Source organism: Tenrec ecaudatus, chromosome 6, assembly GCF_050624435.1.
Source record: "Tenrec ecaudatus isolate mTenEca1 chromosome 6, mTenEca1.hap1, whole genome shotgun sequence".
Taxonomy (NCBI): domain Eukaryota; kingdom Metazoa; phylum Chordata; class Mammalia; order Afrosoricida; family Tenrecidae; genus Tenrec; species Tenrec ecaudatus.
This window is the reverse complement of record NC_134535.1, coordinates 98304-122500: the sequence shown is the minus strand read 5'-3', so window position 1 is coordinate 122500 and position 24197 is coordinate 98304. Positions and strand designations below refer to the sequence as shown.

At 54.4% G+C, this 24197-nt stretch overlaps 1 pseudogene; it reads left to right on the top strand.

Annotated features, from left to right (window-relative positions):
* The first annotated feature begins 4582 nt into the window (after positions 1-4582).
* Positions 4583-11004, top strand: LOC142450603 (putative GTP-binding protein 6; annotated as a pseudogene).
* Positions 11005-24197: the final 13193 nt, after the last annotated feature.

Genomic DNA, 24197 nt, shown 5'->3' with positions numbered 1-24197 from the left:
ACGAGAGCTCCGGAACCAGCAAATGGCCACCTGCTCTTCCTTGCAAGACGTTGAGCCTCCTCCAAAGAAGCAAACACAAGAAACTCCACTTCAGAGAAGAAATAACGTGTGGCATTAGGGCCCAGCCAAGAAGTTGGACCATCGCCAAGAATCAGCAGCTGGTCGGAGGAGCCACCGCAAAAGTGTGGAGAAACCCCATGAGAGAGACTTGGCTGGGACAGTGAATGCGTCAAAGAACCAGCCAAGAACCAGGGAGATCACAGTTGCAGGGGGTGGGGTGGGGGAAACCATCCGAAGAAGAGCTTACAATGTGGCTCCAGGAACCTCTGACTGACCCCAAGCAGTCAGGAGATGATGCATGACCACCGTGTGTGTGTGGTGTGTGTGTGTGTGTGGTGTGTGGTGTGTGTGTGTGTGGTGTGTGTGTGTGTGTGTGGTGTGTGTGTGTGTGTGGTGTGTGGTGTGTGTGTGTGTGTGTGTGTGTGTGTGTGGTGTGTGTGTGTGTGTGTGTGTGTGTGTGTGTGTGGTAGCCCTTCCTTGAGGAGTGATGATCGATTTCCATTCAGAGCAGCCACTGAGGACTATCCTACCTGAGTTCTCCTTATCCCACCTAACACCCACATGCCCACCCATCACCTGCCACCCCCGCAATGCAATCCAATTCTTACCCAAACTTTTTGGTTGGTTGGTTGGTTGGTTGTAGGGGGAAGATCAGGTGTTTTGTTTTGTTTTGCTTTTAAACCATTTAAACTTGCATTTCAGCCGCATGTCATACCAACAATACCGCCATCCTATCCTGCTCAGAATAATAGGACGACAATGGTCATCCCATTTGATTCTACAGCATTCTCTTCTTCCCTGTAGCTTTGATGATGATGATGATGATTTTCTAATCGTGGCAATACTAGACTAGACTAGACACAACAGAGCATTCTGCAATCACAACAACTTTCTTTCCTGTGTCTCTCCGGCAGGCAAACTTTTGAGACGGAAGAGCCGGTCTCATAACTCCCTACTCCCTAAAAACACTTTTAAAGGCATTCGAGAGCCAGACGTATGTCTATTTTTACAGGCAGATGAAATCACCATTGTCGACTGAATCTCCTTTCAGATGGCTTTCCGGGAATCCAGGAGAGATGGTCACTTCGGGATCAGTGACGATAACAACTGGAGGATGGAGGGAGGGTGGGGGTGAAAAGGGGGAACCGATGTACGAGGATCTACATAACAACCTCCTCCCTGAGGGGATGGACAACAGAAAAGTGGGCGAAGGGAGACATTGGACAGTGCAAGAGATGACAAAATACTAATCATTTATAAATTATCAAGGGTTCATGAGGGAAGAGGGACCAGGGAGTGAGGGGGCAAAATGAGGAGCTGATACCCAGGGCTCAAGCAGAAAGCAAGTGTGCTTGACACAATGGATGGATGGATGGATGGAAGAGATGACTTTCCATTTGACTTGGATCTGCTCTTGTCCGTCAGGGGTCTTCCACATGTCGGCTCATTTTCTGCTCACTTCCCCAAGGGCTCAATGGACTTTTGTGTGAGGACTGACTTCCTCGGACCTCGGACCTTTTGTAGAAAGTACTGTGAGGATGTTGAATGTACTTTTGTTCGTTTAAAAAAACAAACAAACACGTGTGTGTGTGTGTGTGTGTGTGTGTGTGTGTGTGTGTGTGTGTGTGTGTGTAGCGCGGCGGCGGCGGCGGCAGGCCGGGTCTAAGTTAGGCGACTGTCCGGCCGACGACGCGCTCTTGCCGGCTAGCGACGCACATTCGTCCCGCCGCGCTTCCTGCCGGTTGTCGTCCGCCACCTAGCGGTCATTTTCACTTTCTCTCCGGAGCTCTGTCGCCAACGCGGTGGGACCGGAGCGGCCTGTGTCGCAGGCCCCAGAGTTCCAGGACGTCGGCGGCGTCACTTGGGTCGTCCCGGCGGTGACAGAGCGCCAGCTCGTGGTCGTTGGCCCGAGGTTATACCTGCAGCCTTACGGGTTGGCGGAGGCGTGCGCGCCAGCCGGGTGCATCCGGTCTCTCCCTCCCTCCCGACTAAGAGTCGCGTGGGCGAGCCTGTCTCCCTGTCCCTGGGTCGGCTCAGGTCACTCTGGAAAGAAGAGAAAAGAGAGGAGAGGAGGGGGAGAGGAGGGGGAGAGGAGGGGGAGAGGAGAGGGAGAGGAGATGGAAAGAATGGAGGAGCGTGTGTGTGTGTGTGTGTGTGTGTGTGTGTGTGTGTGTGTAGGGGTGGGGTGGGGGGGAACCCAGGCCGCCCCTGGACGCGAGAGTTGGGTACACCAGCAACCTAGGAGAAGAGATCTTGTCGTCCTTCTCGTAGCCGCTAGGGGGAACCACCGGGAGTCCCCGCCGTCTAGGCTACCCCTAGGGCACGCGCGCATGCGCGCTGTGGCGCCTCCAGTGGACCACCGCACCGCTCCCCCTCCTACTTTCAATCACTCCGATCCTTTCCTCTGAGAGCCTGGAGAAGGCCCTCCTGCGTGAAGTTTCTGTCTGTGTCTGTCTCTATTTCTGTCTCTTTCTCTGTCTCTCTCTCCCTCTCTCCCTCCATCACCTCTCTTCACAAAGGAAGAGGGCTTGAGGAGGGAGAGGAGGGTGGGAAGGGAGGGTGTATGTTTGAACCTTCAGCCCCATATCCCCATATATACGATGGCAGGCAGTGAATAATAAAACCTAAGCGTGACAAAGAAAATGCGATTCTTCTGTCTGTTTGATGGGCTTGATCTGCTTCAAACAGAGGGCACCCAGGGGTGGTGAGTTAGTAGGTTTGGGGCGGGCAGAGGTGGTGGCTCTGCTGCTCCTGTGGCTGCACGATTGCATTGACTAAAGCGTGGTTCAAGGCACTCCTGAAACTTGACCAGGTGGTCCTGGTACTGTACACACACACACACACACACACACACACACACACACACACACACACACACACCACGCTCTTTCCTTAAGGGATTTGAAGTTCCTGAAGACCAGACAGATTGCTCCTATTTCTCTGGTAACCCCATATGACAGTCACATCAGCCAGGCACTACACGTCTTCTTACTTTTGCTTAAAAAAAAAAAAAAAAGGATGGTCTCTCTGTTCTCCAGGATTAGTGCAGTGTGTTAATATAAACTGTTATTTATGTATTTGCGTAAACAAATGAACCTTTATTCTGGTGAGTGGTGTGAGCGTTACAGAATTCATTGTGAACTTGAAGGATAGGGGTGGAGTCCACCTGTCAATCAAATCCCAGCCTGAAGGTGCTTCCTTGTGGGTGTGGCCTCCTCATAAGGAGGGTCCCGGGAACTTCCCCTCTATCTCTGCCTCCACCTTCTTGTTGATGAGCCACAAGACCCCCGGGAGCCCTGGAGATGTGTGCAACGATGTTGGATCCACAAGATTCTGTACTGGCTGGCCTGTGATCTTCCTGCATTCTGCATCATTGCATGTGGCTGCATGAGTCTGAAGAGGTACTTATTCACTAGTATTGGACTTATGGACTTGATCTGGGCTGGGATGTTTTATTGATGTATAATTAGTTCTTGATATAAAAGTCTCACACATATGCGTGTCACTGGACTTGTTTCTCTAGTCAAATGGAGAGGCGAGTTTGAAGGGAACATAGTTATTCTGTGGGGGCCGAGTTCGAAGCGGGCTGGGGCACTCATGAAAGGGAAAGCTGACTCCACACTATGCACCAGTGGTGGGAAGCTCTTCCTGAGCTGCCCTCAGATCTCCCACCTCGGGGCTCCCAGGCGTCCTGAAGGGAGGATGGGTTTCTGAGGCTTGCTGATCTTCCAAGTTCATTCCGACTCAGTGGCCCCTGTTACAGAGAACTGCCTCACGGTGTGGCCTAGGCTTCCAATCAGATGGCGAGACTTGGTCTCGCGTACTTTGGACATGCTGTTGGGAGAGACCAGTCCCTAGAGAAGGACATCCTGCTTGGTAAAGTGGAGGGGCGGAGAAAAGGAGGAAGGCCCTCAAGGAGCTGGGCAGACAGGCGGCTACAGCCATGGACTCAAACTTAACGCTGGTGAGGATAGTGCAGCCCCACCGTGTTTTGTGCTTTTGTACATCAGGTTGCTCTGAGGCGAACCGGCTCGAGGATCTTGATGAGAACAGACTGCCTGTGTTTTTCTCCCACCTTGGGTTCAAGCCGCTGTTTATTTCCGTTTACAGCGCTTAACCACGGTGCCAATAGGGCTCTGGAAGGGGCCACGGTGGGTACACAGGTCGTTTTATGGTCAGGTGCCCTCGAGTCCTTTCCCACTCACAGAGACCCCACAGAGTGTCTAAGGCCGGTGATCACCTGGTCTTGTTTCAGCGGGACTGTTAGCTGGCTTGAACAAATGACCGTCAGTCAGCGGGTGAGCACTTAACTGCTGCCCCGCCAAGAATCCTGAGATGCTCCCCAGTTGGGAACCCCAAGCTGGGCTCCTAGGGAAGACAGCATCGACCTAGCCCCCTCCCCCCCGCCACCACCTCTAGATCAGGGCCATAGGGCTCGACTTCGGCTTCAGCGAACACGTGACCCGGTGTGGCCAATGGGGACGCGGCACAGGCCCGCCCCCGGCGGCTGTAGAAGCGAATTATGACCCTCCGGCCTGCCCTCCGCGGTGGGCTCCGGCTCTCTCGCGAGACTCACGGCCGCCCCGCCCCGCCCCGCAGCCTTCAGTCCCCAGGCTCTGGGCTGGGGGGGGGCCGCAGGGGTGGTGGGTGGTTCCTGCATGCGTTGTTCCGGAGCCCCGGGAGAGGAGCCAGAAGACTTCGGAAGGAGAGGAGGAGGGGGGCGAGGAAGAGGCGCTGTTGAGCTGAGGGCCTCTGCTACGGGCCGGCGCCTTGCGGGCGTCCCTGCTCCACCCGGACTGTGAGTGGGTCGCGTGGAAGCCAACGCGGACCCGAGGGGATGGGCGGGCTCCCGGGGGCGGGCCTAATGCTCAGGGTGGGGCCTCCGAGGTTAGACTTCTCGGGGTTAGGAGGCGGGGCGGGGTTGCCTCCGAATGCCGTGGGCTTGGAGGGTCGGGGTTTCTGGGCGTGGCAACAAGAGGGGGCGTTGCCCTCGGGTTTTTTCCCCGCCCCGTATTTTCCTTGGGCCGCAGCAGAGTGGCCCGTGGCTGAGTCGGTCTCTGGTGCACACGCTAGACGGCTGGTCGATGGTGGAGAGCCTGGTGGTGCCCACGGAGACGCCCGACAGCCGACTGGTCTTTGGCCAAGGCAACTTGGAGCAGCTGACAGGTGCGCTATGGGGGTTGGCTGCGCAGACCCCTCTTCCCCGACCTGCCCGCCCGCCCCCCCACCCGACGCCTCCGTCCACCCCACAGCTGGCAAGCCTTTCCAGTATTGGCATAGGCTGCAGCGCGGTCCCTGCAGAAACCCAGGACTTTGAGCCCTGAACCTCAGACGTGGAGGTGGGACCTGCTGCCATGCACCCGCTGCCCCTGGGCAGGCGCCCCCTCGTCACCTGTGGGTCCAGGGCCCCTGCTGTCCTCAGACACTTGGGTCCCTTGACCATCGTACCTGCGGCATAGCCCCCCTCCCCAGACCCCGTCAGACAGGCTGCCAATAATCTGCCTGCACTGACAGGGCTGTGGGGGTCACACACCTACAAGGAGACCCCAGACTCCCCCTCTGTCCACTGTGTGGCTGTCCTGTGCACCCCTGAGGCACCCCACTGTCCTCAGAATGACTTCTAGGGCAGGTGTGTGAGGGCACCAGACTCCTGTGACGTCCTTTTCCGTTAGAGGAGCTCCGCGGCTCCCCAGAAGTCACGTTTGTCTTCCTGAACGTGGAGAGGATGCCTCCTGACAAAAGGCACTCACACACCCGGGCCGAGCAACTGCAGCTACCAGGTGTGACCATTGACACAGGTGGGGGGCAGAGCCTGCAGCAGGACGATCAAGTCAGGGACAAACAGAGGGATAGCCCCACTTTATCCACGGCCACCAGCCTGGGTGTGGTCTGCCTGTGCGTCACCTACTCAGGTGTGTATACCTGCCCAGGTGTGCAGGTGCATTCTCTGCCTAGATTTGCATCGACCAAGTTTGCCGCCTGCTCAGTTGTGTACCATGTTCCAGGGTTGTTCCCTGCTCAGATGTGTACTTGGCCAGGTGTTCATGTCCTCATTCATGTCCCCCTGCACAGGTGTGCTGAACACCCAGCTGCACATCTGCCCAGGTGGTTGCCACATGCTCAGGTTTGTTCGGTGCCCAGCTGTGCCCTCAGATGCTCCCCTCTTGGCCCTTGCAGAAGGAGCTGGAGGCGGCCTGGGGCGTGCAGGTGTTTGACTGCTTCACCATTGTGCTGTACATCCTCAGCTGCTACGCCTGCCCCAGGGAAGCCTGGCTGCAGCTGACCCTGGCTGTGATCCCCTTGCTTAAGTAGACTCTGAGATCCTCCTGCTTAGGTAGATTCTGGGATTCCCCCTGCACAGGTAGACTGGGATTCCCCCTGCTCAGGTAGATTCTTGTTAGAGGAAACCAGCTTCTGACAACCAAAGGGTCAGTAGGCCCAGTTGTACGGTTATAACACATGAAGATTACAGTAAAGTCAGAGAATAGGAACGATAAGAGAGAGGTTAAATGTAGGAGTCAGATACATTTTATGGTAGCATGCTCACCTCAGCCCCTCTTGGTTGTCCATGTGGAAGTGGGAGAGAAGTGAGGCTGTCTTTACTATCTTGGAATATTTACAGGTAGCCGAAAGACATGCATATTCAATCATTACATACTGTCACAAGGGGGGTGGCATCAACAGTCACAGGTGAACTCACAGGTGAGGAAACCTCAGAACTGCATTGGGGGAAGGTGCAAGTGGGGTTGGGTGACAGGGCAGGAAGAGGTAGCAACAGGGTGTCTGCTCCTGTAGGGACCTAAACTCAACCCTGTACTCACTTTAAGGCAGCATAGCTGGTCGGGGGAATCGCTGGGAACGATATTTAAAGCAGGATGATGTACTTGGACTTAGCTCTGACTCACCAAGGTGGAGGCTTTGTTACCAGGGAATGCTAGATTTCCAGATTCCCTCTGTTAACAATTGGGGAATATAGTTCTCGCCATAATTCTCTCAGTGTTAGTTTCCCCAAAAGTCTGAGATCCCCCTGCTCAGGCGGATGTTGGCAGCGTTTGTCACCTCCCACTCTGACACAGCACAACCAACAGAGCATCATGGACACTAAAGGACAGTGTGGCAGTGATGAGTCATGGACAGTAGAAGACAGTGTGGGGCAGTGGTGTGTCATGAACAGTAGAAAACAGTGTAGGGCAGCAGTAAGCCCTAGGGTGGACTGCTGACCCTCACTGCTGAGCACCCTGTGGGTGCTGGTGGCAGATTCCTGGCCTGGTGCCCTTGTCTGTGGTGCACCCCTCGAGAAGGCTGACCAGTAGATGCCGTCGCAGACAGTGTCAGCATGGGGGACATGGGGCAGCATGTGACAGGCGGCGAGGGGATGACCTACTTCTGCAGCCAACATGCCCTCCTCTTTCTGCACCAGGTCCGACCCGAAGGAGGACCCATCTCCCGTAGACCGACAGGGTGGGGGCTCGCTACATCATGGCCTCTGGTGTGTGTGCTTATGGCCTGCCCTTTGGGAGTTGGGGAGGGGGACCTTGCGAGACGCCTAGGAGGGTGGGTGTGCAGGTGACTCGGGGTTCCTGTGGCATGTTCACACCTCAGGGCCCGAGCATCCAGAGGGCCACAGCAAGGGGACAAAAATCCGAGGCTTGAGGTAACAACATTGTCTCCCAGATCTGGTGACCTGGAGTCTGAGGTCCATGTGTGGGCAGGGTTGGCCTCCCTCAGGAGGCTTCTAGGGGAGGGTCCTTCCTCGTGGCCTCCCCCAGCTCCTGGGGCCCCTGGACATTCCTGAGCTTGTGTCCACATCTCTCCAACCTGTGCCTCCATCTCTATGTGGCCGTCTCCCCTCTGTTTCCCACCTCCTCTGTTATAAGGAAAACCACTCCTATAGGATATGGGCACCTCTGCTCCAGGGTGAGCTCAGGACACTGTTGTGATGTGAACTTGGTGGCAAAGAACATGCCCTGGATGGTTCCCCCCACCCCCGCCGTGGGATGGCGTCGTCCATAGGTTCCATGCTCACAACTCTCATGCAGGCCCAGGGTCCCATTCTCCTCTCCACCCCGGGATTATGTCATGCACACAGGCGCATATGCCACTCTCACCCCACCCTCCACCGGGAGCTGCAGGGGAGATGTTCCTGCAAGTGCAGCAGCATCTGCTGAAGGACAGGGAGGCACGGATCAAGGAGACGCTGCAGAACCTTGTCACCAAACGGAGACGGCTATGCCAGCAGCTGCAGGGCCGCGAGCTCCCCACGGTCACCGTCATGGGGTACACAAACTGTAGTGAGGAACTAGTGCATGAGGAGGGCTGCCCAGACGGGGGTTGATGTGGGGGAATAAAGACTGAGGGGTCGACATGGGCACACAGACGGTAATGAGGAGATGTGAGCACACAGACTGATCTTGAGGTGATGTGAGCACACAGACTATGATCTCGAGGTGACGTGGGCACACAGATTGTGGTGAGGAGGGGATGTGGACACACAGTGGTGAGGAGAGGACATGGGCACACAGACTGTGATGATGAAGGGATATGGGCACAGACTGGTGAGGTGATGTGGGCACAGAGACTGATGGGATGTGGGCACAGAGACTGATGAGGGGTTGTGGACACACAGACTGATCAGGAGGTGATATGGGCACACACTGTGATGAGTAGACATGGGCACACAGACTGTGATCAGGTGATGTGGGCACACACACTGATCAGGAGGTGATGTGGACACACAGACTGATGAGGACATGGGCACACAAACTGAGAGGTGATGTGGGTACAGAATGTAATGAGTAAGCATGGGCACGCAGACTGTGATGAGGAGTGGACGTGGGCACAGAGACTGATGAGTATGTGATGTGGGCACGCAGACTAACAAGGACGTGATGTGGGTACAGAGACTGATGAGGTGATGTGGGCACACACCGATGAGGGGACATGGGCACACAGACTGGTGAGGAGTGACCTGTAGTCCACAGCAACTGCAGTCAGTGGTCAGGACGGGTCATCCCCACTGTGGTGATTCCTCAGGCCTTGGTGAGTTAGTGCTAGGACCATCCGCTTCCAAGCGCCCTTGGGAACCATACCCCGACAGGGCACCTCACAAGCAGTCCCCACCTACCTGTCAGATTGCTCTGCTTCTGTGGGGCGTCCCAACTGAGACGGACTGGGAAGCAAGGCTGACCACTACGTGCACACATCAGCCCCTGACCATCCTGTTGGCCTGAGCCAGCTGATTGACCTTGCCCGGGACAGTGCAGGCTGGGAGCCTGTCGGTGGGGTGATGTCACCCTGGGCTGGGCCAGCCTCCTCCGGGACAGCAATTGCCACACTGGGTACATGGATTGTCTGTGGCACCAGGAGGCCTCCACACCCGTCAGCTGCCACGAAACTCCTCAGTAGCCAGTGGGTCGCTGTGGACCCCTCACCATCACGTCAGTGCTTCAAACCACCAGCCTCTGAAGGAGCTGTGCCGTCTGCTTCCATGAAGACTGACAGTCTCGGAAACCCACAGGGCGGTTCTACCCTGATCGTCGGGGTCACAGTCGTAATGGACTCGCTGGCCATGGGGGTTTTGTTCCTGTGTCCATTTCAGGAGGGTCCCTGGTGGTGGTGTGAGGTCAGTGCAGGGCTTCCCATTACAGGGGCAGCAGTTCAAACCCACCAGCCTTTTCTCCGGAGGAAGATGAGGCTCTCTGCTTCTGTGAACAGTGACAGGTTTAGAAGCCCTGTATAGGATCAGTCTGTGTGGGACTAGCCCCATGGGCAGGGTTAGAATCCTGCATGGGATCAGTCTGGGTCACACTGGCTCTGTGGACAGGGTTAGAGGCCTGCATGGGATCAGTCTGGGTCACACTGCCTCTGTGGACAGGGTTAGAGGCCTGCATGGGGTCAGTCTGGGTCTGACAGACCCTGTGGACAGGGTTAGAATTCTGCATGGGGTCAGTCTGAGTCTGACAGACCCCGTGGACAGGGTTAGAGGCCTGCATGGGGTCAGTCTGGGTCAGACAGACCCCGTGGACAGGGTTAGAGGCTTGCATGGGATTGCTGTAGATTGGATGGAACCTGTGAGCAGGTTGGTTATTGGTTTGCAGATACCACAGTGACTTCGATCTCGCTGGGGTATTTTGGGAGCAAGTTCCAACTACAAAAGCCAAACCCTTTGTCGCCATGGCACCGGTGCTGGCTCACAGCAGCCTGTACCCTCTAGGACAGGGCAGATTTGTAAGAAGGACAAACGGAGGCACGAGGACAAACAGAAAAATTTAAGAGGCTGTCAGAACTCTATTAGAAAAGAAGCTCCCAGACGAGGTTCCTTGGTCTAGCAGGTAGCCCAGGGAAGTCGCACACAGCAAGGAGAGTGGTGGGTTTTTCAAGGAGAGGTCGAGGAGACTCCCTTTTGGAAGGCGTTGTGGCCACAGTTCCCGGGGATTTTCCGCTGCTGGCATGTTCTCCCTGAATCTTTGTCCAGCCATTGCCAGTGGGGAAGAGAGACTGTTACTTTTGGAGCCAGCTCGAAGAATGGTCCGCCAGCTTTGCTTCCGGGGACGTGCAGGGAGAAGGGTTGAGGCCCTGACAACTGCATGTGTGGGGTGTCCCAGGCTCAGCCACAATAGCCCACTGCACCAGCGGAGATGGGGGCTAGCTTCTTGGGCTAAGCTCTGCACATATGTCCTCTGCCATGTCGCTCCTCCAGTGAAAACCAGCCTGATCCAGGCCTTGACAGGAGACACAGCTGCACAGCCTTAGGACCAGCTGTTTGCCACCCTGGACACGAAGGCCTACACGGGCTCCCTGCCCTCGCACCTGATTGTACTGTACGTGGACACCATCGGCTTCCCCTCCCAGCTGCCCAATGAGCTTGTCGTCTCCTTCACTGCCACCCTGGTGGATGTGGCTTGTGAGCTGAGAACAGCCCCTTGGAGGCCGGCCGGGCAGTGAGTGAGGGGGCTCAGCTGGGATTCCCAGAGGAGTACCCAGGCACCATTTGGGGCAGAGACTGGGCATAAGGGGGGCGCCACCTGGGACAACAAAGACGGGCACCAGGTGGCCCACCTGGGGCAGAGAGGCCCGGCACCAGGGGGCCAACGAGGGACAGAACCTGGGCACCAGGGGGCCCACCTGGGACAGAGAACCTGGGCACCATGGAGCCGACCTGGGGTATAGAGGCTGGGAACCAGGGGCCCACTTGGGATCCTGAAACACCAGGCACCCTGTTCCCACCTGGGACAGAGAGGCTAGGTACTAGGGGATTCACCTAGGACAGAGGCTGGGCACCACGGGGCCCACCTGGGGTCCAGAGAAGCTAGGCACCTAGTGTCCACCAGGGACAGAGAAGCTGGGCACCAGTGAGCTGGGCACTCAGGGATTCACCTAGGAAAGAAGCTGGGCACCAGGGGGTCTACCTGAAAGAGAGAGGTTGGGCACCAGGGGGCCCACCTGGGATCTAGAGAAGCCAGGTACCCAGTGTCCACATGGGACAGAGAGGCTGGGCACTAGCAGGTTCACCTAGGACAGAGAGGCTGAGAGGCATGGCACCAGAGAGCCTACCTGGGGAAGAGAAGCCAGGCACCCAGTGTCCACCTGGGACAGAGGGGCTAGGCACCTGGGTACCCATCTGGGATCCAGAGAAGCCAGGCACCCAGTGTCCACCTGGGACAGAGGGGCTGGGCACTGTAGTGTTCACCTTGGGCAGAGAGGCCTGGAAAAAGGAGCCCACATGGGACAGAGGCTGGGCACCAGGGGGCCCACCTGGGACAGAGAGGCTGGGAACCAGGGAACCCACTTGATACAGAGAGGCCGAGCACATGGGGCCCACATGGGGCAGAGAACCTGGGCACCAGGGGGCCAATCTGGGGTAGAGTGTCCGGGTACCAGGGCGTCACTAGGGATCCTGAGATGCCAGGCACCCTGTGTCCACCTGGGACAGAGAGGCTGGGCACTAGCAGGTTCATCTAGGACAGAGAGGCCGAGATGCATGGCACCAGGGGGCCCAGCTGGGATCCAGGGAAGCCAGGCACCCAGTGTCCATCTGGGATAGAGGCTGGGCACCAGGGCACCCACCTGGGGCAGAGAGGCTAGGCACCATAGGGCCTACCTGGGTCATACCACTGGGACACCTGGGGGCCAACTTGGGGCAGAGAAGCCTGGCACCAGGGTGCCCACTTGGGATCCAGAGAAGCCAGGCACCCAGTGTCCACCTGGAAATGATAGTCTGGGCACTATAGGGTTTTCCTGGGGCAGAGAGACTGGGCACCAGTGGGCCCACCTGGGTCAGAGAACCTGGGCACCAGGGAGCCCACTTGGGACAGAGAGGCCAGGCACCAGGCAGCCTACTTAGGGCAGAGAGGCCAGGCACCAGTGGGCTCACCTGGGGTAGAGAGGTCGGGTACCAGGGCGCCCACCTGGGATCCATAGAAGCCAGGTACCCAGTGTCCACCTGGGACAGAGGCCAGGTACCAGAGACTCTATCTTGGACAGAGAGGCTGGGCACTAGGGAGTTCACCTAGGACAGAGTCCAGGCACCAGGGGGCCCAGCTGGGATTCAGACAAGCCAGGTAACTAGTGTCCAACCTGGACAGAGCCTGGGCACCAGGGAACCCACCTCAGGGAGAGGGCTGGACACTAGGAAGCTCACCTAGGAAAGGGGCTGGGCACCAGGGAGCTCACCTGGGACATACCACCGGGGCACCATGAGGCCCACCTGGGTAAAGAGATTGGGCAACAGGGGGCCCACCTGAGCTCCAGAGAAGCCAAGCACCCAGGAAGGGTCCGGTGTGGTAGCCAAGTTGGTGACCCATTGGCCACCCACTTGCTGCGAAGTCGGCAGTTTGAGCCCACCAGCCCCCAGTGGGAGAAAGCAGGTTGGTCCCCTGGAGAGCGACAAACTAGGAGACCCACAGGGGCAGTGCCTCCCTGCCCGGCAGGGTAGCTGTGAGTATGCGTCCACTCAGTGGCAGTGACGACTTCTCTGTCCTTCGGTCACTCCATCCCTCTCCTGATCCTCTGATGGGAGAGGGCTTCATCTGGCGGGGAGGGGGGGGCTGTACCTCCCCCTCCCCCATCCAAACACCTGGAAGCCACACCCCCTCCCATGCACGTGCCCCATGACCTTTGACGTGGCCCCTCCCCCGCGTCCGAGCTTGGGAGAGGTGGTCTGGTTAGTGTCTCTGAGCTGCACTTCACTGAGTTGCCCATCCACACACTCCTGAACAAGCGACCCCTGGGGGCCACCGGCGGGCCGTCTCCTAGATGAGCGGAGGAGGTAAGCTTGGAAGGGGGGGTGGCTGCTGTCCGTACCATGGGGGCAACCCGGGGTGACGAGGCAGACCCCCGCCTTGCGGCGGTTCCCCCAGCCCATCTGCCACCTTCACCACTGCAGGACGTCAGGCCTACCTTCCCTGGATGCCTGCCAGCCCTCCGGGGTGGCTCTAGCGTGTGTTAGTACTGAGGGTGTACCAAACAATAAAGGTGTGGAGCCAGGGTGGGGGGGTGGGCCTGCTTGGGGGTGCGGGCCAGTGGCACCTGAGCCCCGCTTTCCCCGAGCCTGCAGAGGGCAGGAGCCCGGGGTTGCTGCAGGCCCTGGGCCCATCTGCGGGAGGGGCGGGAGGGGCGTGAGCAGCGGGCATGGGAGAGGCTGGGGCCAGGTGCATGGGGTGGGAAGTGAATGCACATGTGTGGGCAGGGTGGTAGTGGGGGGGGGTGAGCGGGTAAGTGTAAGCCCCACCCAGAAGCTGCTTCCTGACCGGGAGGAGCCCTGCGGGTGGAGAAACGCCTGCCGCTGGGCCCAGCACCCAGCACGGTGGAGCGAGCCGGCCCTGGTGCTGTTGTGCATGAACTGGACAAGAACAACTCAGATTCTGGTAAAGCAAAATAGTTTATTGGAAAGGGATCAGAGAGAAAGAGGAGACCTGCGCAGGAACCAGTTCTCCAAGCAGAGAATGGCCCGTTTGCTTACAGACTTAAAATTTTTATGGGGCGGGGTAAACACCGGGGCTTTGCAGCTGTGCAAGCAAGCAGGAACAGAAGCAGAACTTGCCGTTAACTTGAACATTCTTGGAATTTTTCCAGGATCAGGGTGGGCTGCTCTGCTTCCCAGACCTTATCACAGCTGTAATCCCTGATAAATGACGGGCAGAGGAGGCTTCAGGGAATTTCCAGTTTGGTTTCAAAATGGAGGCTGCTACAGAGTGGTTTCACTTAAGCTAACTATCACATTCCTCCCTGTTGTTACACCTGTGAATCTTCCAGGTGCAGTCAACCATATGACTTAGCACCAATTGCTTAACAGATTGGCCTCGGTCCTGTACAAACTGCACCAATTTATCAATTAGCGGCCCTCAGGTTAAACTAATTAAAAGCAGAAGCAGTGGGCCTGCTAGACTGGAGATTAAGGTGGTGAGTCAAGGAGACCAGTTAAACACTTGTTGGAACCAACCTTCCTGGCTCCTTCTGCCTTCTCACTCACTCAATCTTTCTCTCACTAAGGCTAAGCTATTTTTTATTATTCCTGAGTGGTTGGCATAGAAACAGCAAGTTTCACCCAGTGTCATACAAAGACCTCCTTGTTTGAGAAACAGGAGGTCTAGCCTGCGTCTGTTCTGCAGAACTACTTCAGCTAGGGAATTGAGGGATTTTTTTTTAGATCTCTGACAGACTTTTTAAAATCCTGTAAATCATCTATTTGCTGACTTAAAATTGTATAATTTTCATTTTTTTTTGTATAAGGCTGCCGTCCCTACTGATGCTGACCTGGCAATGCCTAGTCCCACAAGTAAAGGAACTAATATAGGGACTCTTGACTCTGGAATAAGTATTAAAATGCTGCCACCGGCTTCCCATGAATACAGAAACACTTGGGGTAAAATATGAAGTAATATACAAAATCCAGAATGGTTAGAGGCGAGTAATATTGTAGAGAACAAGCAGGGAGTGATTCCAGTAGAACAAGCAAACCACATTCCTGGTGGGGCTAACAGAAAGGGTTCCCTGGAACTGGGTATAACAGAAACATTGGCACAATACTGACTATACCGTTGGGGTTTCCAGTTGGTTTGGTAGCAGTGTCCTTTCCAGTGTAAGTCTTCCAGGGTTAGGGTAGACCTTTCCCCGGCTTCCTTCCACTTGCACACACTGCTGTTATTATTATAATCACAGTGTGATGTTGGCTACTGAGGAGGTATCGTTGGGCTTAATTCCTACAAAATAGGGTGGTGCCGGGTTAAGACATAATCAACAATTACCAGTGAAATTTGGGTTAGTAGCATTTATAAAATCAAAAAATGTTTTTAGGGTTTTTACTTTTGCCAACACAGGGGAGTTTATTTTGGTTTGTTTAGGTTTTGGGTTGAATGCGGGAGACACCGCGATGGTAAGAGTTTTAGGAGTATGAGACTGGGTTGGGATTTTGGTTTAACAGGAGGGGGGTTTAATACTTTGTTAGGCCCAATGGCTTGGGCTGTTTTTCTAGAAGCAAGTTGCTTTTGAACAGTGACTATGACACCAGGGTCTGGTTTACTGACAATTTGACTCCCCAGGTTTTCTCAGTTAACCACTCTGGTGATTGATGGTGATTTAACTTGCCACTTAAATCTGGTGATTTAACTTGCCACTTAAGAGGGTTACATGCTCCTACTGCGCACGAGTGGGGTTTATTTATTTATTTTTGCCAAAAATGAGAATAAACGCCCTTGTGGATGGGTTCCCAGCTTCCCGTAACCATAGTTTTACATCCCCACTTAGGTTGCCACGCAACTTCACCATCTGCTGGACAAGCGTATATGTTTATGTTAGATCTCTCTGGGGATAGATATACCTCGGTCCTTGGCTCCACGCGAGAAAATTCACGCTGAAGCCTGGTTTGTGATCCAAGTGAGTTTTATGAGCGTTAGAAGAAGTTTCAGGTTTACACAGGCACCAACAGGGCTCCTCCCGAATGTGCAGCCTGCCTGGAAGCTGCTCACAGAGTCACGCTGTTGACTCCAGGCTCCTGCCTTTTCAGTCATTTCACAAGAGGCGTGGTGGACGACCCCTGGTCGACGACCCCTGGTCGGTCCCATTGGCTGAACTGAATTAGACAGGCCAATCCAGGTGCAGCGCCCACCCATGCGTACCTGGCGGGAAACCTGAACCTCTGAGCATGTGCAGTGTGCCACTCCTTTGTTTCCATAGCTTGACTCTCTGGGCATGCATTAATGGCCATCCCAGCACCTATGCTAGACTACTTAACATCCCCCCCTGAAAAGATATGGACCCGAATCTTTGGGGGTACTGGGCAACCACATCTCTAGCTACTTCCTGCTGACAAAAGGGGCAAAGTGGGGTTTTGGGTCCATACCCTTCCTACTCTGTTAGAAAGGGTTGTCCATTCAGGGCCCAGGATGAATAAGGTTGAGGTGGTCCAGGAGATGGTGGCTCTGGAGCTGGCACACTTGGTTCAGAGGCCTTGGTAACCTGAGAACTTCTGGAAAAACAAACAGACAAACAGGTGAACAGTTTAAGTGAGACAAGAGTAAGATTGTGAGGTGGTAGTGCCCTAGAAGTTAGGCTAGTGTCGCAGGAAATCAATAGAAATCTTAGGACTAACAGGCATGAGTGTTTGGGTCTGAGGTAGAATCCTCTGTGTAGCCCTCATCTGTCCTGGGGTGGTGATGAAATACCATCCTAAGACCATCCAGTGGCTCACAGGAGCATCCATCTGCAGCCTCTGCCTCGGAGGAGTCAGATGGTGATGGTTTCCAGGGTTTCACCTGGGTATGGTGGATCCAAGCACTCTGCCCTGGAACTTTGACAGCAGTGGGCGTAGAGAGAATTACTGGCAAAGGTCCCTTCCAGACTGGCTGGAGCTGGGAATTAGGGGACCCGTCCTTCCAAGTTTTATAAGAACTAGATCTGGCTGGCACAAGGGTGGTAACTTCCCCTCCCTTTGGGTCTGAGTGAGCCCAAACTGATGGAATGCCTCCTGACACTGGGCTACTTGGGTGGCATATTGCTGTATTAAGACTACTTCAGTCTATAGCTGGCTCTCTTATAAGAAAAGGCTGCCCGTATAAAACTTCATAGGGGTTCGAACACGTAGATTGCCGTGGGGCAATCCTAAGATGTGGCAGAGCTATGGGTAGTGCATCTTTCCAGCTCATCTGAGTTTCTTGTGTCAGCTTTCTGAGGGGTAACTTCGGGTGTTGGTTAATTCTCTCTACCTGCCCCGAAGACTGAGGCCTCCTGGCACAGTGGAGATGATAGGTTATTCCCTAGTGTTAGGAGACTGCGTGAGTGATTTGGGAGATGAAAGCAGGCCCGTCATCACTCTGAAGCGATTTGGGAAGCCCAGACTGAGGAATTATTTCCTGAAGTAGTTTTTTAGCCACTTCATTAGCCTTCTCAGTGCAGGTGGGATACGCTTCAATCCACCCAGTAAAGGTGTCTATAAACACCAGAAGATGCTTAAATCCCTGGACAGCAGGAACCTGGGTAAAATCTGCCGGGCTTGCCCAGGGTAGGATCCTTTGCGCTGGACAGGTTGAGCAAGGTGGCTTCTGAGCGCCCCTCGGGGACTGTTGGTCTGACAGATGAGACAATGGGAAGTTACTGACCTGATGGTTGAGGTTATGTTGGCCCCACAGAACTGCTGAGTGAGCAGGGTCAAGGAGGGTTTATGGCTAAGATGAGTGGCGTCATGGAAGGCTTTCATGACTTTCCACTGGAACCTTTGTGGCAAGAGGAGCTTGTTGTCTTTCTCCCACCATCCACCAGGTCGAAGGCAGAATTCTTGTGTCTTCACTTGTTCCACTTCTTTTGGCGTGTAGTCTGGAAGAGGGAGCTGGTTTGGGGGAATTAAGGCATTTATGGAGACTGAGGGGCAGGTGTCCAAGGCTGCCTGTCTGGCAGCCTTATCAGTGTCTCGGTTGCCCACAGCGACTTCCGAGTCCCCTTGTGCCCTCGGCAGTGCACTACTGCCACTTCAGCTGATTTTTGGACAGCTTCTAAGTGTCTTGATCTGGCTCCCATACTTCATGGGGCTTCCCTGAGTGGTGAGATACCCTCTTTCCTGCCAGATAGAAGAGTGGGTGTGGAGGACCAGAAACCCATATTTGGAGTCAGTAAATAAAGTTAGTTTCTTCCCCTCTGCTAGTTCAAGGCCCCTGGTTAAGGCTACGCGTTCAGCCGGCTGGGCTGAAGTTCCCGGGGCAGGGGATTAGCTTCAATTACTTGGTTGAGGGAGACAATGGCATAGGCTGCCTTGTGCACTCCCTCAATCACAAAGCTGCTCCCATCTGAGAACCACACACAGTCTGCAAGCGCCAGCGGTTGGTCTTTGAGGTCTGGTCATGGCAGGTTATTAGTAGACAGCAGCAGTAGTACTGTTGTGGTTGATGGAGAATGGTGCCTACCCGGTGCCACATAGTAGGATTGGTGTAATTGAGGCAGCTTTTGCAGCTTTACCTTGAGCAGGTTGTCCATTTTCTGTATGGTCCATTGCTTGGTGACGTGCCCCACCATGGTTTTTTTTACTTGGGTGAAGTGGATCCATGGCAACTTTCCTGCAACTTTTACCACAGTGGGAGTGGTAAGAATTACTTGGTATGGCCCAGTTCACCTTAGTTCAAGCGCAGGGGTCTTTTGTCGCTTGACCCAGGCCCAGTTGCCTGGGGTTAGATCATGGAAGGGTCCCGATCCTTGCGGCTGCTCTGACCTGGGATTTTCTGCAGTGTCTGGATGGTGGAGGTGGTGCAACAGGTGTTGTTAGTGCTGCAGACTTCCTGCACAGCCTGTATAGACTTTAAAAGTTTAATATTAGTGAGGTGAGCCAACTGCTCCATCCCAACCTTAGGTAAGAAAGGAGGAGGTCTACTATACATGATTTCAGAAGGCGCAAGGTTTTTAAGGTATGGGGTGCAACGGAAACGCATTAAAGCAAAAGGAAAAAGCTTTACCCAGTTCTCGCCGGTTTATATGCATAATTTAGTTAGTACTTTCTTTAAGGTTTTATTCATTTTTTTAACCTGCCGTGGACTTTGAGGCTGATAGGCACAATGAAAATTTTAATACATAAAACTTTACTTAAAATTTTAGAAATATGTGTTACGAAAGCAGGGCCTATATCAGAGCCAATGCACAGGAATGCCAAATCTAGGGAGGATCTTAGTTAACAGCAGTTTGCATACCACAGTGGCAATTTCTGCTTTGGTTGGGAAAGCTTTTTCTTTTTAGCAGGCCCCCAGAGGCCCTGCAACAGAAACTAGTGATGCCTGGTTAGGGCTTCCTTGTCCTGTGCATCGTTGGGGTCCCATGGTGGGCTCCGGGTTGGAAACAAGGATTTTTGCAAATGCAGGGCAGCCACTGGCTGCCCCGAGTAGAATCTTATTGGTTTCCCTCTGGATTCTTTCCCATTCTTCTGCCGTGAAGGGAACCTGTAAAAGTTGCTGAAAATCATCCCAAGTGGGTTGGTGGGTATGGAAAATGGTTTCCAATAAGGAAATTAATCCCTGGGGTTTATCAGAGAAGAACGGGTTCTGTTGCTTCCAATTATACAGGTCACTGGTAGAAAAGGGGACATAAACCATGAAAGGGACTGCCTGGTCCACCCCTGGTGGAGGAACAGTTCGTCTCAAGGGAAAAATACCGACCGGTACTTCAGCAGACTTGCCCTGTTCTCCCGCTGTCTCAGTGTATACCTACCCCTCTACCCCCCCGGGTGTGGGGAGAACTGAATGGGGCAGCAGTTTCCATAGTATCAGGTGCTGAGCTTGCTCCAGCAGATGGGTATGGAGAAGGCAGAGCTGGGGACCTGGCTGCCTCAAGGGGTGCTCAGGTTGAAGGAAGGGTTTCAAGCTCCCCTTCAGCACTCTGGAGGACAGGTTCAAGTTGCTGGGGCTTCTTGTTTTTGATCCGAGTCTCCTTTTCCACTGCCACCAGGATTAGAGGCTATGTAAATCCACACATCTATGTGTAGAGGATTTGGTCTGCATGACCTGGTTTTCTGCAGACATATTTCCACACCTGGTATAAAAGAGAGAGGGAAAAGGTGCCCGCTGAGGGCCAATCGGGCACTTCTGCAACCCAGTCTGTCTCACAAAAGGTCCTGAGATGAGAAGACTTTGTTTTGAAAGCATAAGTTGACGTAGATCTTTTAGAAAAGTCATAAATTATCTAAAAGGCAGTGGAGTGGTGTTGACTGCATCTGTCCTATGGTTCCACTTCACCTGTTGAAAATCAAACAATCATGGAAGACAAATGGGAGCATGAGCCACCAACACACAGCCGAAAACAATAGACAAGAAACGGGGGACTTATATATATAAGGAAAACAACAATATGCCATCAATAAGGCATCAGTTTAAAGATACAGGAGGTCGCAGAGATGTCTCTCTGGCCCTCTGGGAGTGCCCTAAAGTTGCGTCCAACCGAGCCTAACCTCCCAACACGGAGTGTGCACACCAACCTGTTAGCGCTCTGGACAGGATCCGACAACTGGGGCGGAGGAACGTCTCTCTGAGGCCTTCCCCTAGTTGCGGCACTGGCTGAGGAAAACGCCTGTTCCCGGGGTCTCGCTTGTCCCACTAATGTACAACCTGGTTGCCAAATCTCGGTGGAACCTCCAAAATATTGTACATGAACTGGACAAGAACAACTCAGAATCTGGTAAAAAGCAAAAGTTTATTGGAAAGGGATAGGAAAGAAAGAGGAGACCTGCGCAGGGACCAGTTCTCTGAGCAGAGAATGGTCCAGTTTGCTTACAGACTTAGATTTTTATGGGCTGGGGTAAACACTGGGGCTTTGCAGCTGTGCAAGCAAGCAGGAACAGAAGTAGAACTTGTGGTTAGCTTTAAAATGGAATTTTTCCAGGATCAGGGTGGGCCGGCTGTTATGCCCTGATAAATAACGGGCAGGGGAAGCTTCGGGGAATCTCCACAGCTTGGTTACAAATGGAAGCTACTACAAAATGGTTTCACTTAGACTAACTATCACAGTGCTGCTGGCACCTGCCAGTCAGCGTCCTGGCCGCTCCTGGACGTCCTGGTGGAGGGGGCGGCTGATTAATGGCTGCCTTTCTCCGGCAGCCCCCACGTGGTGTCTGGTCACCCTCCTCCTGTGGGTTCTCCCAGAATGCCTTGACTGGTGTCCCTCCCCCAGCAGGGACCCCCACGCTGGCCCCAGGGCCTCCTGAGGTCTGGGGCTTAGGAGGAAGCAAGGGGGAGGACTCCTGGACTTACCAGAAAGGATATCTGTGTCATGTTGGTGGTGGATTGAACAGAGTGCTCCCCTCTACCTCTAAACTGCACCCCAACTTTCCTGAGTTGTCACTTCCCGCAGATGGACTGTTCCAGGCACTTCCCTCAACACAAGCAGCCGCACATGAACACAGCACATGCCCCTCTTACCCATGTGTGTACATATGCTACCACACACATACAGAGCACAGACCACAGTGTGTACACACAGGTACACACACCACATGCTACACCACAAGCACACATTCTCTTAGGCTAGTGCGTTTTGCAGATTCACATTGCAAACCAGGCTGCACCTGAGCAGTCTGAGGCCATTTCCATGGGAAAACCTCATGGAGCCCCCAACACAAACCTTGTGGGAGAATGAGGTGGTCTTGAGGGCAGCAGCTCACTGACAGCAATGACTGAAGTTGCAGGGGAAGGGGAAGCTGCAGGGATGGGAGGACCCCATGTGACGCCTCTCAGGGCTGCTGTCAGGACTGGGAACCCTGACACCAGGCCAGCTCAGGGATCTTCCCCACCAGACAACATGCCCTTCCAAATAGGGCGTCTTGGATGTTCCTTGTACTGTTACATCCAGAAGCTCTGCCGAGATCCAGCTAAACCAAGACCTCACCGCCACACAGTCTTTTCCAGTCCATAGAGCAGAGCTGCCTCTGGGGGCTCCTGAGGCTGTCAGCGTTTATGGGAGGGAGCAGACAATCTGATCTTTCTGTCAAGAAGTGAATGCATAGGTAGATATACAGATAGATAGATAGATAGATAGATAGATAGATAGATAGATAGATAGATAGATAGATAGAAAAACACTGCCATTGAGTGGATCCCGATTCAGTGACCCTGCAGGACAGGGCAGAGCTGCCCTTGTGGGTGTCCCAGACTGTCAGTCTTTACCGGAACAGTCTGGTCTTTCTCCTGTGTAGCAGCTGGTGGGTTTGAACTGCTACCAGGAAGCTCAGCATTTCATACTCACTAGCCGCTCCGAGGGAGAAAGAGAGGCTGTCTGCTCCTATAAACCCTGATGGCCTGGGAAACACAGCTCTGCAAAGTCACTGTGAATCAGAATTGATTTGATGACACTTTTGTTTGGGGGTGGGGTTTCTTTGGTTAAAAAGGCCCTTATACTTCAGAAGAAGTAAAGACTGCAGGCCAGATTGTGAGCTGGGCTCTGCTGCTGGCAAGACCCCCCCATACTTTGGCCCTCTCTACTCTTTCAGTGACATTTGACAGTGTTCGTGACCAAACAACAAGAGAACACAGGCCATAGAAAAGAATTATCCGCAGTGAGAAGAATATTTGGCCAAGAACTAAAACCCCTGATTCTAAAGATGGCATGGCATAGTTGGCCACGCATTATGCTATGAACATGAAGGGCAACAGTTGAAGCCCACCGGCCACTCTGCAGGTGAAAGATGAGACTGTCTGCTCTCGTAAAGATTGACAGCCCCGAGCACCCTGTGCAGGGGCCCTGTGTGTGAGAACTGGCCTGGTGGCCGGTGGGTTTGCTTGTGGACAGAATGAGGACTCCTGTGATCTTTGGGTTTCTGAAGCCCGGGCCTGTGAGGTCAGGAAGGAGCTCAACACCTGCTTGGAAAGTGGCCACAAGGCCTTGAGGCAAAAGCTGGGAAAGAAAGTTGGAAACATGAGAAGCATCCAAGTGCATCTTGTGGGGAAGGACAGCATCATGGGTGGGTGAATAGGACAAACCAAGGTGGAGAACAAGCAGCTTTGACATTCAGTCCACACTGGAGGGAGCAGCGCAGTGGGCACCCCTGGCCCTGAGCTAATTGGGCAAAGGAAGGGGAATAGTCAAGGGACCCTGTTTGAAGTGACCAGGTGAGAGATGAGATGTGTAGAAAGCCCAAGAGGCGGTTATGAGAACCAGCAACAGCTTGCCACAGTGTGGGCCTTCAGTGGGCCCTTTAAACATGTGTCACACCTGCACCATCCGTGTTCTCACGCCATGTGAGACGTGCACAGGGGACAGCTGTGAGGACGAGAAGTCACTCTGGAAGCTCACAGCAGGAGCATGGGGTGGGGTCCGGTATGCGTGTGTTACACCTGCTGCACACGTGCTCTGACTCCCATGAAGGGGCGGCTGTGAGGACGAGAAACCACTCATGGGAGCAAGGTCACAGCGTGCGTGGGGACAGCACTCCCCCAGCTCCACCTGGGTCCTGAAGCCACATGAAAGAAACCCCAGAGAGCACGTGAGGAGACTGTGGACATCAACACTGTTCCTGCACCATCTGTCCTTTCCACATTTGTCACCACCCCGCTGGGCAGCCACGTTTACATCCTGTCGACACTTGGTGAGATCAGAGTAGAAGCATCTAGTCCTTGGGGAGCCTGCTGGGCTTCGAGGGGCAGGGCATGGCAGAGAGCATCCTTGCCCTGGAATTGTAGTGTGTGGATTTTGACGTTTTCCCAGGATTCCAAGGCCCTCAGACCTTTCCAGGCAGCCTGATGTGCGTGCACATTCCATGGGTCCACAGGCCCTCAGAGCTGTCCACACGCTCTGTGGTGCCCTGCAGGCCCCCCAAACAGAGGTAGCCAGTGTAGACCAAGCATCATACCCGTGGACCCCAAGGGACCCAACCCCACAACTGTGGACCATCCCCCCAAAGATGTGCTTAAGGTACTGACCGTTCACACATGGAACCATCTGGGAGGGAAAGTGGGGTCCTCAGGGGGAGTGGCCATGGGCTGGGGGGGGCGGCGTGCCAGGGAGGCCAGAAGAAGCTGATCTAGGCCTGTGTGGACCCCACAGCAAGCACCCGCCTATCCTCCTCATAGGCATGTGGTCCCTAGGACAGTAGTCCTATTTGTGGGACTGTGAGCTGGGCATGCACCCGGGGATATCACAGAAGGGTCCAGTGGCCAGGTGTCGGCCCATCCTGGACA